Source organism: Apodemus sylvaticus, chromosome 14 (assembly GCF_947179515.1).
Source record: "Apodemus sylvaticus chromosome 14, mApoSyl1.1, whole genome shotgun sequence".
Classification (NCBI taxonomy): Eukaryota; Metazoa; Chordata; class Mammalia; order Rodentia; family Muridae; genus Apodemus; species Apodemus sylvaticus.
The window spans coordinates 53477073-53494512 of NC_067485.1; the positions used below are offsets into that span (position 1 = coordinate 53477073).

Genomic DNA, 17440 nt, shown 5'->3' on the forward strand with positions numbered 1-17440 from the left:
CGTGGCATTCTGAATATAATATTTTCTCCTACCTTTGGGCCCTTGCATTCTTTCCTCTCTGATCTTTCCAATTGAATCTTAAGGGAAAGAGTATGCATGTTCCTAAACCGTAGATGTGTCTGATGAGCACTAAACTATCATTTATTCTAAGCACAATGAATAGCCACAAATCTGCATTCACTGCAGAAAACATTTTCTAACTAATGATAAGAGTAATGCCATGAATACAAATATAAATACTTAAGTTACAGTTTGCTCTCGTGTCAACACAGATGAGCAACAATAGTCAGTTTCTTCCTAGGGTCTCTGACCTCCTCCACTATGGCTTTTTGAGCACATAGTCCATTTCTTGTTTCTTGAAACAGTGATCTTTGCTAACGTGGAGCTTGTGAACTAGGCTACACTTCATGGCCAGTAAGCCCTAGGGCACCACCTGCTTCTGCTTCTACATGCTGCCTTGATCTCTTCTTTCTGCATGAGCTCTAAGGGTGAAACTCAGGTCCTCATATTTGTGCTGAAAATATTTACTGCCTGAACCATTTTCTGAGTCTCTTACCATGCTTTTTGGAACCAACCACATGTTGATAAAGCTAAGGGGGTTCCCTAGCATGGACTATTATGAATAATGCACCAAGAGAGGAACCCTGGATGTGAATATCTTTTTTAATATACTGATTTTATATTCTAAGGGTATACACATGAAATTGCAAGTCATATGAAATGGTAAAAAAAAAAAAAGTTTGTCAACCATTATGTCTGGAAGATGTGTCCTGATTTGCTTCTTCTTGCTGCAATATAACACTGACAAAGAACAACTTGGAAGGAAATGATTTATTTGACTTGTAGGTTACCTTTCCTCGTCAAAGAAAGTGAAGGCAGGATCTCAAAACAAAAACCTCGAGGTAGGAACACAAGCAAAACAATGGAGAAATGTTCAGCTCCTTTCCTGATTTGTCCTAGGACCATCTACCCAGGCATCACACTGGCCACAGTGATCTCTTTCTACATCGATAAGCAATTAAGAAGCTTCTCTACACACGTGCTCATAGGCAAGTCCAATGGAGGCAGTTCCTCAACTGAGGTTCTGTCTTCCAAGTTGAAAACTGAAGCCAACTAGGAAAGGGAATGATGTATAAAATTCCCCCAAATTCTAAACCCAAAGAATTAAAAGTCAGAGTTAAAAAACATATTAAGGGGCTAGAGAGATGAGTTGGGGATTTAAAATACTTGCTGTAGGATCCAGGAGACCAACGTTTGGTTACCAGAGCTCTTGTAGGGTGACTTACCTGTAACTTAAACTACAAGGAATCAGAAACCCTCTCCTGCCCCACCTGTGCACCTGTACTCGCATGCACATATCCACAACACAAAGACATGCACATACACAGAAATAAATTTAAGTTAAAAATCAAACATTATAAAAACTGTGAGTGGGTCTGAAGAAATATTTCTTAAGGGAAATCTTCAAATGCCCCCCCCCCAGCTGTATGATTAGGTACCCAGCACCACTGTATCTAAACCACAATACCACATCAAAACCACAATAAAATGCAGCTTCAGACCTGTTTGAAGAGGTAATTTCCAAAGAAAAATAATTACAAGTGTTGGCAAGGATGTAAAGAGATGGAACTTTTTCTCATGGCTGTTGGAATATAAATCAGTATAGCCACATAGGAAATACAGAAGCTCTTAAATATTACATTTATGACCACATATACACACATATACCTATATGTATATGCCTATACCTGTATGACCTATGCATATATCTATATATAAAATTAATATATATGTTCCAATATTGAAATAACAGACAAGCGATATTATATATGTGAATAAGAATATGTATACATAGTAATCTGAATTCATATAAATTCAGTGCCCATCAAGGCAACAAATTTTATAACTTTAGATCTAGAAGAAATTTCAATAAGACTTTTGGCAGCTGTAGAGATTGCTCAGTGGTCAAGAGTATTTGCCACACTCTGATGAGGGCCCAAATTCAGATCCTAGCACCCATATAACAAGCCAGGAATCTTGAAAATGGTTATAACTTGTAATGTGAAGGAACCAACTATTTTGGGCCTCTACATTTGTACAGGGGTAGAATCTCTCTCTCTCTCCATCACTGTCTCTGTTTCTCTGTCTCTCTCTGTCTCTTTCTCTCTTTCATACATACACAATTGTTTACCCTTAAAATGTCATATACAAACCCATATAAAATAAATCTGATTTTATACTATATCTACATAAGCCATATTCTCTGGCTATTTCAAAGTAAATAGGGAGATACTGGGCAAATCTTAGGGAAAGTAAAATAAGCTAAAGTTGGGTGATACACATGGAAATATACTGCTCACTTCTGTCTATTAATATGCATTTTAAAGCATTCTCAGTATGGTGATCGATGTAAGGAATGATAGACTAATGCTTATTATGATTTTCTCTCATTATTGTTTGTTTCATGCTTACTGATTTTCCTCATCAGCAGTTAAAAACACATGATTTTCACTGCAGGTGATGGTCAAAGCTATATAATCTGATCACACTGGACAACTGATATCATTGATGTATTTTGCTAATGTCACCAATTCCATCTGAATAAAATCATTCTCCATCGTTGTATGATATTTATGAAGTCTTCCTTAAACCACAACATTATACAAAGTTATTTACCCAAATGTTATTTAATCTATGCTTCATTCAACTATAAGGTAAAGCATTGCATTATACATTACTTAAAACAAAACAAAACAAAACAAAATCCTGTAAACTACATAGTGAAATGCTTTCCTGTGGTTTAATTTTATGTTAACTTTTATATGTTAAAAGTTTTCAAAAAAATGCTTTCAGTAGGAGTTGGCATGCTTTTGAATGCACATATAAATAGAATGAATTGGTTGTACCAGCCCTAGAAATTGTTTCACCTCCTAATCTGATTAAGAGTTGTTGATAGGCAGGAGAAGGGGTGTGGACAGGAGAGTGATTGACCAAGAGACTGAAGCCAGTCACAGAAACACAGTAATATCCTATCTTTAAAAAAAAGTCTGTGATTCTACACATGATATCAACCACTGTCCATGAAATACATTTGTCATTTGTGACATAGCATCTAAAGATCTTCCTTCAAATTGCCTGAATCTGTTTTTTTAAGTTGCCATCATGTAATTATTTATATTCTGCATATATGGTATTACTTTTACTTAGTTTCTTAATGTTGAAGATTATTAAGTCTATGGGGAAATGAAAAGAATTATGGGCTATATCTATAATCCCTAATAGTTTACATATGCTATTGGGTAACTTCCCCTCTCTTTTGACATTTCTGCTTGGATGAGCCTTTTGAAAATAACATTATGGAATTAAAGACATCATAACAATCACCCTAAATATTTTGCTATGTTGCTCTTGTGATGAGAATATTACTCAACATAACAAAGTATGCGCACATTTAGCATGCACATGGAGAAACACTCTGAGTATTGTGTCAAACATGACAACAGGAGCAGAGGGGTTGACTGGATCAACACAGGTGTTGAGATATTATATCATCAGCTCTAAGACAGATCTTCACAACATAGCTGGAATCTTGTGAAAACGAAAGTTTGCCTCAGAATGAACAAAACAAATCAGCTTTTTCTGCTGCCAAGTAGAAGCGCACAGTGGCTAAAAATACCAGATAACCTCATAGAAAAAAGGAAGTTCTGTAAATTAACTAATCACTATTTAATTTCCTTTGAATGCAGATTCCTGGTACCAGTTTATAACTCTGAGGAATTTGTCAAGATGGATATTTTGTACATAGTCCTAAAGTTTCACAGCATGCATCAGTTAGGTTTTCAGAACCAAGTTCTATGTAAATTTGGCATGTATTCACAAATTTCCATCTGTTTTGGGAAAATAAAAGTGAAATTAATTAGTCCAGATATAGACAGCTTCTAGTTTTATTGATGACTCATACTGCATGTGTTCAGCAAACAGCACTTCCTCTAATATAACACAGCCTATATAAAGCCTAAAGTATGAATATACACAGGAACTAAGTTGGGAAAATGAGATTGAGCTGAACAAATAAATCAACAATGAGAAAAACAGCTGTGTCACTATTATGACCCCACTGAGTGTATACAAGAGGAGTAAGCCACCTAAGTCAATTTAGGTACCTACTGAAGGCTTTCCAGGTACTAAACATCTTAGTTAGGCTGAGAGAGAGAGAGAGAGAGAGAGAGAGAGAGAGAGAGAGAGAGAGAGAGAGAGAGAGAGACTGAAACTTACTGTATACCATAAATTACCCACTTACTATATACCAGAAAATATCCAAGAACTTTATGCAAATAATCTTAGCATATTAAAACAAGGCTAATTGTGATTGTCACACAAGTAAGGGATGAAGACAGAGGATCTAGGGTGATAGTTCAGTCTGTAAACTTGGACTGCTTAAGTGCTCACCACATAAGCATGGGTAACTGAGTTCAAGCCCCAGAAAAATCACTCAAAAGCCAAGTGTGGTAATCAGTGCATACCAGTTAATCTCAGCACTTGGGATTTAGAATCACAACATCGGTGGGTCTTGCTGGCCTGGCAGCCTACCACATTAGCAAATTTTAAGTTCATTAAGAGGTCTTTTCTCATCAAATGACATGGAAACTGAAAGAAGAGGACATCCGGTAATAACCTCTGGGCCTGCACATATAAAATGCAAATACAGACATGAACATGTATATACTCTTTCTCTCTCTTTCTCTCTCTCTCTCTCTCTCTCTCTCTCTCTCTCTCACACACACACACACACACACACACACACACACACACAATCACACAGAAAAAAAAGGAGCATAAATATATCCAAAGGAAAATGTGAATGTGCCCAATCTGGAGGTACAGAAATCTGAAAAGGCCAATGTTTGAAGGGAGCTGCAACTTCTCAGATCCAGTGGCAGAATTACACTGGAGTTTGGATGCTGTCACATGTGACATCATATACTTATAGCCCCAGTACTTAGGCGGTGGAGGCAGAATGGTTTCAAGTTTGAGATTAGTTTGGGCTGTGTTGAAAATTCAAAGTCAGTTTAGGAAGAATGGCAAAACCAAACCTCAAAGAAGTCAAGTGATCTCAGGGGAAAAATTGAGAGACATGGTGAAGGCAAATCATGAATGATCTTCAATTCAAATAATCCTGCAGGGTAACAAGATGAAGTTTGTCTCCTGGAAAGATTAATCTGGTATCACACAGAGCTGTGGACACTGTGCTGTAAATGAGGGGTGTTGCAAATAAGTAGGGTCAGCTGTGGGCACCAAGAAGCTCTATTGAAAATGCTGTGAGCCTGTTTTTTTCTGCACTCTCGCTGGACCAGTGAGCAGAGACAGCCTCAGCATGCAGAGCGACACCTGCAAGTCTATGGACCTGTAGTTGCTGCAGAAATGCTCTGCCAAGGACCACGCGTCCATTCAGATGATTGTGTCAGGGGATCACAGGGGCACAGGCTGGTTTAATGGCCAGTTTAAGACTTTTGGCATCTGCTGGGCCATTCACAGGATGGGCAAGTCAGACAATTCTATTCTCCGCTTGGATAAGGCTGATGGAATTGTCTCAAAGAACTTTTGAGCAAAAGAAATTGCGAATAATTTGTTACAAATAAAAGTGATAAGCACCTGTAACAGCTTTAAAAAAAATGCTGTGAAAACTAGACCAAAGTGGTGCCCAGTTAGCAGAGAAGGGCAAGCTACTAATTCTAGAAGTCTAGCTGACCTCATAGGTTCCCAGGAAGGAAAACCAAATAAATACGTGAACTCATCTGATGACACAAATACCAATGGATTTTATAAGGATCCTTTTAAATGTGAAATACTAAGTAAGAAGAGCAGATTTCACACACAATATAAATGGTACTAGTTTCCAAGTTTTGTTTTGTTTTTAACAGCATTTATATTTTTTCCATCATTCAACCTTCAGCATGTTTTAGTGTATCCTGGATAAACTTCATTTCTTTCCAATGTTTCTTCCTCTTTTTTTTTTTTAAGTATATTTTATCCTATTATGGACTATTGGAGTTATAAGTAAGGTTTATTTTTTTTTTTTTGACCAAACTTCATCCTATAGGCACTGTCTTTTGAAGAGAAACATATTGTAATGAACCTAGAAATTTTATCAGGGAAGGTCTGAAGTGTCATACTTGCTTATATGACTCAAGAATTTGGACACAAGTTGCTACTGGTTCAGGTTCTCATCGAATTGCTATCACATGTTGGCCAGGGCTGCTGAAGGCACACCCAGAGGTGATGTTTTCTTCACATGTCTTAGTCACACGGATATTGCCATGCCTCTCTTCTTTGCCGTAAGAAACTTCTCTCCTTCCTTCTTCTCTCTGGCCCTCACTTCCTCAGTTCCTTCCTCTTTCTCTCATGAGTGTGTGCACGCATGTATGTGAGGTATGTGTGTGCTCAGATAGGTGTGTGGACACATGTGTTCTGGTGTGTGTGCATGTGGAGGCCAGAGGTTAATGCTGAGTAGCCTCTTCATTCGCTCTCCACGTTAGTTTCTTGACTGACATTTCTCATTTCTCACTGAGGCTACTTAATTTAACAAGACTGCTCAGAAAGCCCAGGATCCACCTGTCTACATCCCCAGCACTGGGATGAGCAAGAAGTGCTGCTTGCCACTACATCAGTTTCTTTGTTATTTGGATTTGTGTTTGTTTCTTTTAATGGGAGCTCTGAGTATTGACCTCCGGTCTTTATGCCTACAAGGAAAGTACTTTATCAACTGACATATATCAATAGCCCTGCACAACTTTTTAAAACACCAGCAATCTGTCTTATATTTTTGGAGAATGAGAAGAGTCTAATAATTCTTTGCAAACTGAGTTGCCAAACAATGGTCCTGCACACTAGACAACATAAAAGTGGTACTCTTGAAGTACAGTCCCGAGTATTCACAACAGTGCATACTCCACAGCTCCACGAAGCTCTGCTTTGCCTTTGCAAGGAACTCCTTAGTTCAAATAAGTCAGTTAGGCTGAAGAGCGGCTTAGCAGTTAAGAGGACGCACTAGGCCGTTCACGCTCACCTGTACCTTCAACTCTAAGGAATCCTACACCGTCTCCTAGTCTCCAATGGCATTTCAAAGCCTTCAACATCCACATAATTAAAACAAAGTCTTTAAAAAAATTATGTTAGTATGTCTCTATCAATAGCTTTCTGCTGTTACTTCCATGTGTGAGGTGAGATGATAGGTTGTAAAACAAAGAAACAATAATTCATTGGATGTTGAGCTTTGTCTCTATGTTTCTATTGCAGTGATAAAACATCATGACCAAAAGTAACATGGGGAGGAAAGGGTTTATTTCAGCTTACAACTCTAACATTAAACTTCACAACTAACAGAATTCAGGAAATCAACGCAGGAGCCCAGAGGCAGGAACTGAGACAGAAGCCATAAAAGAATGCTGACTATGGGTTTCCTCTTATGGCTTGGTCAGCTTACACAGCTCAGGACTCAATGCCCAGGAGTGACATCATTTTCTTGCCTACATAAATCATTAACCAGGAATATGTTCTAAAGATATATTTTCTCAGCTGTGGTTCCTCTTCCCAGTCAGCTGACAACAAAACCAAAGAACAAAAAAAAGCCAAAAAACAAAAAAACAAACAAAAAAAAAAACCCACCACCACCACCAACAACAACAATTGATCCCTTGTCAGTTTGACACACAAACAGGTAACAAACCATAACCATTCTTTCCCTGTTATCCCAAAGTTTTCATGTTAACTTCATGTTATGTTAATATGACAATATAAAACACTGTAACCTTAAATTTCCCAATCTTTAAATTTTTAAACAATTAAAAATAATTGGAGTTCTTTAAAGCATCTGGTCTTTTTTCAAACTCTCCTAATTATGGGCTCCAACAAAATAAATTAAGTATTCATACTCTAAGAGGGAAAAACAGGGTCACACTTAGAAAAGAGCAAAGCAAGAGTCTCACAGTGTCAGACTTTTGATACTCACCATCTTCCATGCCCCAAAGTGCTTACCACTGCACACATTGTACCTCTCAAAGACTCATGAATAGTACACACAGTGCACCTCATAGGCTCAGGCAAGCTCCAGCCCAAAGCTACTACTGTTCTTGGTGGCTGGTCATTTCCCCATGCTGCTGGCATCTCCAAAATTGTCTCCACTGCAATTGAGCTGTGCCATCACCAGTAACTACTCCTGGGCTTTCTTCAGGTATCCTGCACATGCCATTTACTTTAAAAAGGCATAAAAGCACTATTTTGAAAGAACCACTATTGACATTACAGGAAATGCTACTTTAATTTTTAAAATATACATGAAACACTATATATGTAGAAACATTGTACACATATACACACATTTATATAGCATACATGTTTCTATACACAGTGTGAGATTGCTAAGCTTGATATAACAAAGTACCTCAACTTTTGCCTGACACAATGGAGAATTATTTTAGGACAGTTCAGGAAATTGGAAGTCCAAGGTTGAGTTATCTAGTCCTGGTGTCAAATTTAAGTAGGATTGGTTTCCATTGGAGCCTCTTTCTTGGTTGGTATTTGACTGTCTTCTCTATTTCCTTACACTGTCCTTTCCAGATCTATAGCATTTCTATTGTAGCTTCATTTTGCAATTCATAGGAACATCATTTTGACTAGAGAAAGGCCCATCCCAATGCCCTCATTCACACAGTTATATCTTAGGCTCTGCTATCAAAGACAGTTGCACTGTGGGCACTAGAGTTAAGGTCTCAATATATAAGTCAGTACATAGTGCCCCTCTGTAATATGTGTGCAATATTACACACTAGAATGTTTATAACATATGTGCATGAGCTATTCCACTTCCATATAAACAGGAATCTTGCAGATACTCCATTTGGTAACCTGCATGTCATATCTGTTTAACTGTGGAATTGGTCATTGCAAGAATGCAGAGAAAATTTGTTTGCCAATCTATTTGTGAACACTTAGATTTCTCATGTTATTTGCTTTCCATCTTCATTCCTTCAAACTCTATCAAAACATATTAAATGCTACTACACATGTTTGCACATGTAGAATATTGGGGAACTTTTCCAAAAGAGAAGTTCCTACATAAAGAATGTCTGGAGTAACGACATGCCATGAAACTTCAAGCTGCTCTTCACAAAACTTTGATGAATTTACAGAGGGAATTTATCTGTCATCTGATCCTCCTTCTCTCAGTAATATCCATTTTAGTCTCTGAAAATAAGAGGTGGAACTATATATATATATATATATATATATATATATATATATATATATATATATAATCTTGTTTAATTTTCATGATAATTTTCTGCTTTTTCTCAGCATGCAGAAGATTTTGTTTTGTGACTCCTCATTTGTTAGTCTTGTACACTGAAACATGTTTCCTGAATGAATGTGGGCTGCTTACATTAGTCATCTGTCATTCTGAAATTCTTGCTTTCTTCTCTTCTGTAATTATTAGAGGGTTTTGGTTATTGTGACTTTCAACAAATTTCTCCTGTGTGAGGTAAGGTTTCTGTGTGTGTGTGTGTGTGTGTATGTGTGTGTGTGTGTGTGTGTGTGTGTGTGTGTGTACATGCTTGCCCATATGTATGCAGATAGGTGCATCTGAGTGTAGAGGTCAGAGAACAACCTCAGATATAGCTATCCATCTTGAGAGAGTTTTGTTTGTTTTGTTTTGTTTTGTTTTGAGTTCAGATGCCTCAGTGGTCTAGAACTCTAGTAGATTAGGCTGGCTAACCAGAGCAACAAGGAAGTCGGTGTTGGTCTTCACCTTCCTTCTTTTTGTAGCATACTAGCATTGTAGACTTGCACTGACACATCTGGCCTTACATGAATCTGGGGATCTGTACCTGTCTAGCAAGTAGTTTACTCACTGAAACATCTCCACAGACCATTTCTTGTACCTTTCTACAGTCTTTACTAAGGTCATTCAGAGTGTTTAAAAATAACCCATATTTTCAGTTCCATGTGTCCTACATAGGTAAGTTGTCATTTCCTCATAATTTATGTACTAGAAAAGCAGTTAATGATGTTTACCCAAGACTGTCCATTGTATAGCTACCAGATGAGAGCAATGCATAATGAACACATTTAATGCTTCTATCAGTTAAGTAAAAAGGGAGGAGAAAACCTATTTACAGAAGTTCATGACCTTCTAAGGTAAACATTCCATATGTATTTAAGTAAGATAGAGTCCTGCGAAGGCTGCTTGCAGAATTTCTGATTCAGTTTCTATTCTCTGTGTTCCCACCAATGACTATCCCATTCTTAAATGTAGTCAAACATATTTTTAATAATGTGAATGTGGAAATGAGATCTATGCTCCTCCTGCTATGATTTCTATCACTCTTTTTTCTCCAGAGCTTCCCCTCAAGACTAAGTTCAGAGCCCCATCTCTCAGCCAGACATCTAACACAGGAGATGCCTATAATGTTGTATGGACACATAAGCGGCTACAAATACTTGGTTTCTGAAACACCCACCCTGATTTTTGCCACTTCCCTTGGGTTATTTAATCATGTTTGGTTTTATTTTTAATGTCCGATTACTCTTTCATAAGTCAAGCCTGCTCCATTTTTTATGGTGACAATAACAACTTGAGTATCTACATTTCTACCATAAATTGTGGAAAGGAACTATAATTCTGTGTTATTTAGAGTGGCCCCACTCTTTGAAAGTATTATACAAAATTATAGTTGTATAACAGCTAAACCCAAAGATACTCTGCCTTTGCCTACCACACCTCAAGAGAGATGAGGTGAGGGAATCAGCCAGGTATACTTTTATCAATGACACTCAGTAAAATTTGAGACTATTTTTATTATTATCCACTAAAGCTTTTGTGATATTACAGCATAGCATTGTTTAGTATGTATAAGCTTTTAGAAGGAAGTAAAGATTCAAGCTATTCTTGTGCAAAGCTGAAGATGGTCATAGTATTTCTGGACAAAAACACATTGAAAGGTAAATGAAGCAGAATCAAAGCACTGCCAAACTCCCCTTATTGCTAGTCTCTCGAACAGCTGCAACTGTGGGAGCATAAAAGCAGAACCGCTGACAACAGCAGTCAACCAGATGAGCAGCTGATTTTTTCAACAGCCAGTAACTTGTACTATAAACTACAATGTGTAACTAAGATGGAGAACATGTAAAGGTGAATTATGTCTATCTTACAATGACTTTTGGAAATTTTCCTTTTAAAAACCTCACAATTGAGCACATTTGGTTAACACCATCTCCCATCTGAAACATGAAACCACAGGAAAAACCTCAGAAGTTAGCAACTCAATGCAGCAGAAATCTAAGATACCTTGTGAAACTTAACCATGCCCTGCAGCGCAGGCTAGCTAAGCTGGCTGTTCAAAGTGGAAATGTGGTGATGCCTTCACAAAGGGCCATGCAGTGACTATTTTAGGCTTTGCCATCTAGGAATCATTGTAGCAATTCCTCTGTCATGGGTGCAGTAAAACAGCTAAAGAAAACAGGCTAGCAAACAGTAGTACTGTGCTCAGTATAACTTTATTTATAAAACTAAGCAGTGAGCCAGATTAGCCAATAAAGTCAGTCCACTAAAACTGACTCTATCAGGTTAAGGAAGGGCTCTTCTCTCCATTTTCTATGTCTACTGCTTGAAATATGGAAAATTCAAAGGAGGGAAGTAGGAGATGAGATATGGCAATGAGAGGGCAGTGGCATTAGTGCTACTTGTAGTTAATTTTCTGAGAAATTTTAAAGAATGGGAGATGGTATGATTTCAAGCCATGCGATTTGGATACATATACTGAAAAAGAAGTAAAACTGCATGATGACTGAGATGTAAATAAACTTTTTTTTTCAATTTTTATTAGATATTTGCTTTATTTACATGTCAAATGCTATCCCTTTTCCTCATTTCTCCTCCAAAAACCTCCATCCCATACCCTCCCCCTGCTCACCAACCCCCCCCCCCAAACCCAGCTTTCCTGTCCTGGCATTCCCCTACTCTGTGGCAATGAGCCTTCACAGGACCAACGGTCTCTCCTCTCACTGATGTCTGAAAAGGCCATCCTCTGCTACATATGTAGCTGGAGCCATGAGTCCCTCTTTGTGTACTCTTTGGTTGGTGGTCTAGTCCCTGGGAGCTCTGGAGGTACTGGTTGGTAAATATTATTGTTCCTCCTATGGGACTGCAAACCTCTTTGGCTTCCTGGGTCCTCTAAACTTTTCTAAAGGCATTTCTTCTCACTAAAATATGTGTGATTGCATGAAGGATATTGTCCTTTGTTTATACAATCTGCCAATAAGGTTACCAAGTAATTACTACTGAAGTTTGTGCTGCACTCTGGGGCCGAGAATAATCACATAACAGTGAAGAAGAGGAATATGGAGATGGCTCAGACAGTAAACATTTGTTACCAACACAGGAATACCCAAGTTTAAGCCCACAGACCACATAAAAAGTTGAACATGGCAATGCTTAGTTGTATATCTGACATCTTAATTGTAACTAATTAGGACCTAGTTAAATATTGAGACATTGGTAAGTCCTCTGATCATTTTTTGTCCCTTGATAGTTACGATTCCTCCTTGTATTGGTTTAGGACAAGGGATATCATGTTATGGTGTTAAAGTATAGTTTTAACTGGGTTTATTTTTGTTGTTTTGAGACAGGATTTCACATAGTCTAGGCTAACCTCAAACATAGCTGAGGATGAGAAACTTCTGATATTCCTGCATTCCCCTCCAGAGTGCCATCATATCCATTTCTGTATAGTTATGAGCACATGTCTCTTGTGTAGATTTTGATCCTGTGCTGTGGCTGTGTACAAAGATTCTGAAACTGCTCTAAAGCAAGACAAGGACATTCACTGACCAAAGCTGAAACCAAGGATGATCAGACTGTCTGTTTGATTATTATTAGGTCATTTTGCTCAAATATATTACAAAGATATATAATTTCTTTTTTTTCTTTCTTTTTCGTTTTTTTATTATTCAATATATTTTTCATTTACATTTCAAATGATTTCCCCTTTTCTAGCCCCCCACTCCCCGAAAGTCCCATAAGCCCCTTTCTCTCCCCCTGTCGTCCCACCCACCCCTTCTCACTTCCCCGTTCTGGTTTTGCCGAATACTGCTTCACTGAGTCTTTCCAGAACAAGGGGCCACTCCTGCTTTCTTCTTGTATCTCATTTGATGTGTGGATTATGTTTTGGGTATTCCAGTTTTCTAGGTTAATAACCACTTATTAGTGAGTGCATACCATGATTCACCTTTTGAGTCTGGGTTACCTCACTTAGGATGATGTTCTCTAGCTCCATCCATTTGCCTAAGAATTTCATGAATTCATTGTTTCTAATGGCTGAATAGTACTCCATTGTGTAGATATACCACATTTTTTGCATCCACTCTTCTGTTGAGGGATACCTGGGTTCTTTCCAGCATCTGGCAATTATAAATAGGGCTGCTATGAACATAGTAGAGCATGTATCCTTATTACATGGTGGGGAATCCTCTGGGTATATGCCCAGGAGTGGTATAGCAGGATCTTCTGGAAGTGAGGTGCCCAGTTTTCGGAGGAACCGCCAGACTGATTTCCAGAGTGGTTGTACCAATTTGCAACCCCACCAGCAGTGGAGGAGTGTTCCTCTTTCTCCACATCCTCTCCAACAGCTGCTGTCTCCTGAATTTTTAATCTTAGCCATTCTGACTGGTGTAAGGTGAAATCTCATGGTTGTTTTGATTTGCATTTCCCTAATGACTAATGAAGTTGAGCATTTTTTAAGATGCTTCTCTGCCATCCGAAGTTCTTCAGGTGAGAATTTTTTGTTTAACTCTGTGGATCAAGGACCTCCACATAAAGCCAGACACTCTGAAGCTAATAGAAAAGAAACTGGGGAAGACCCTTGAGGACATCGGTACAGGGAGAAAGTTTCTGAACAGAACACCAATAGCGTATGCTCTAAGATCAAGAATTGATAAATGGGACCTCATAAAATTACAAAGTTTCTGTACAGCAAAGGACACCATCAAAAGGACAAATCGGCAACCAACAAATTGGGAAAAGATCTTCACCAATCCTACATCAGATAGAGGGCTAATATCCAATATATATATAAAGAACTCAAGAAGTTAGACTCCAGAAAACCAAACAACCCTATTAAAAAAGATATATAATTTCTAATTGATCTAAAAGCAGAGAAAGAATTCACTTTAATATAAAAAGGAATACAAAGCAGTAGCAATTACATCTTTAAGAACATGTTTTTGGAGCTAAAGAAATAACTCAGTGGAATAGAGCACTTGCTGCTCCTGCAGAAGATCTGGCTTCAAGTCACAGCATCCACATGGTAGTTCACAACCATTCAATTATTCTTTGACAAAGCTACAGCCACTGAAGGCCTATTTCAGAGTATCAATCACTCCCCAGTCTCACTATGGACCCATGTAACACACATGGCCCCTGTAACATTTGCCTATTTTGACAGTACATAAATATGATGACATAGCAGGCGAATAAGACACTGAGCACAAGACAGAAACAGACGAACCTCTCTGTGTATCTATCAGCTGCTTCATCCTCAACTGAGCTGCAACTCTTTCCTCGTCACACTTCCAAAAACCAGTCACTTGCATTTGCCTGCATTCTTCCCTAGAGATGACACAGGTAAGAACATGCTTACCTTACAACAGGTTGCTGTTTTGACTTGCTAGACTCTCCACTGCTACGGTCAGAAAATAAAGCTGCTTTGTAAGTTTGGGGATAATGTGCCAGGTGCTGCCTTTGCAAAGAAAAGAATTAAAGTATATGCTTGTCATTAAGACAGAAAAAGATAGACAGGAAGAAAAAGTGGAGAATGGAGAAAGAAGGGATAAAGGGAGACAGTGATGAAGGGAGATCAAGTGAAGAGAGAAGTCTGAGCATAACTGCTCTCAGAATAATCTCACATTCCTTAGGTCCATAGGGAAATGTACATTTCTCTCAAGAAGGTAATTGTTTTTATTAGGTCACAGTGGCCCTCAGCCACTACACCATTCCACCTGGGATATTCTATGACAGGCCTGAGAGCTTTGTGATCATCCTGGGTTGGAAGCACCAGCCTTCCATTTTACAGATAAGAAGAGTGCGACACAATAGACCATGGACAAATTGGGGTTGGCTGCAGCTCAGAGGAAAAAATGAGGACTCAGAACTTACATTTGTGGGTTGTGGATAGATTAGTTGGTTTCTCCAAAGGCATCTTGAGAGATTTAGTTCCATTGATAGACTCCCTGTCAAACATACATAAAACCAGCAGAATGGCTCACACTTGTGTGACCCTAACCATCAGGAGGAGAAGCCAGGGGATCATAAGTTCAAGACCAGTCTTAAGACTTAAAGGGATCTTGATGCTAGTCTGGGCCAGAAACTGGGAAAAAAAAACAAGTGGGCGCATTTCTGTGTGCAGAATCAATACTGGTATTTCATGCAAGAGACAATCCCCGGTTTAAAAATCACAGTGTCAACTGATCAGTTGGCTCTGGTTCTTAAATTTGTGCTTCTTGGGAAATCCAATAAGAGTTAGAAAGAGAAATGCTATTGAAGTCGTCTTTGTCATTTGTGGATTTACCCTGTCAGCAAGATTACCTCCTGTCAAAATAACTAGTTAAGAGAATTTAGAATGTCGGCTTTCACAGAGGAGAGAAAATCCACAAAACACAAAACTGCATTTCCTACTTTCAAACACCATAATTCTCATTTCTAGTACTGATATTGAAAAAATATGAATAGTATTAAACTTTATATTGAATTTAATATATTATTGTTCCTTTCCTATTACTTGTGGTGCTAGAAAGTAAATCTAGGGCCTAATACATTCTAGGCAGGTATTCTACTGCTGAACAACCTTTACGGCTGCCACACTTCACATTTTTATGAGAAAGAAGCCTAACCTAACTCATCAAATGACTACCAAGCAGGTATTAGCACAAAGGCCCAGGTGGTTGATACTTAGACAAAGGCCCAGGTGGTTGATACTTAGACAAAGGCCCAGCTGGTTGATACTTAGGTTGTTGATCATACATTCTCTTCTACACTGCATAAACCACTGCTGTGCAAACTCTGCTGTTCAATGAATGAACATTGCTGCATTCCAATAAAACTTTATTTACAAGTGAAGGAGTATACTATTATCTATCAGGATATGCTATATAGACCTGGACTCATCACAGAACGTGTGGCATGATCATATAATTTTGTTCAATTCTCATCTAGGAAAAAAGAATCTATAAATAAATTATATTTCAGTTTCATAGCCTCTCAAGATTATTTCTGATAATTACTCCTATAATAATTATTCCACTGAAACGCTATTTGAATTCTTTAAATTCTATCTATAATCATTCAGAAAATAGTTATCCCTGCAAAGACACATGGGTTTTGCTGCCTTACTCTCAGTTGAGAGGCAATAGGAACTTTTGGAGACGGGGACTGGTGGAGAGAAGATGGATGGAGGCGCTAGGTCCTTGAAGGAGATCTGGAGACCTCGATTCCTTTACCTTCTTGCTTCTTCTTCTTTTTTTAAATTATTTTATTTACCTTCTTTCTTCCTAATTATCATACGTGGATACTTTCATTCCATAATACACTTCCCAAGAAGATGTTCTGTGTGGTGATAGGCTCAAAATGAGAAAGTGAAAGCAACCATAGCTAAGACCACAGCCAAAATAAGTTCCTAATCTTTCTGAGTTCAATATATCAGATAATTTTGAAACAGGAATGGAAAGTGACAGACACATTATGTAACTGCATAGCAATCATCAGAAATTATAAAGTCTTTTTCTCTCTCACTTTCTCTCCCACTCCACGTGTCACAGCCAACTTCTAGAAAACTAAAGAATGCTGTGCTACCAAACAGTAATATGTCTATCACCCTAGTATGCTACATTTCACTTAAGCTCTTTATGTGGCTGGTTAGCATCAAACAACAACATTTATTTCTATTTTCCTACCTTTCTGAAAAAAAATATATCCAATTGTTAAAATCAAATCAAAGTAAGCAATTAACATAATACATTTTACCAAATCACATACATAGGAAGAATGGAGAGAACTAATTAGCTGGATCACCTATCCCTAATTATGGCTAAATCATGATATAAAAATGAAATAAAATTTAATAGTCTTTCATTGATAGGTGGGTAAGAAATTGAACCATTTTATCTCTGTTTTATGTTTCAGGTATGCCCACGTATCTGAGACATTTTATTTATATTTGGTTTAAAAAAATAAAAATGTAATCATGATAAAAGACTTTTCAGCATTATTGACTAGAGAACTTGGGTGAACTGGCTAGAAGCATCACTAGAACAATGGTCAATGAATAGGATTACTACAAGTGTATAAATGTTCCCAATAAGCAGGGACCAACAGCCTTGGGTACTACCCACC

General features: G+C 38.0%; 1 pseudogene; it reads left to right on the forward strand.

The window, feature by feature from the left end:
- Positions 1-5374: 5374 nt before the first annotated feature.
- LOC127665284 (40S ribosomal protein S21-like) lies at positions 5375-5605 on the forward strand (annotated as a pseudogene).
- The last annotated feature ends 11835 nt before the right edge of the window (positions 5606-17440 follow it).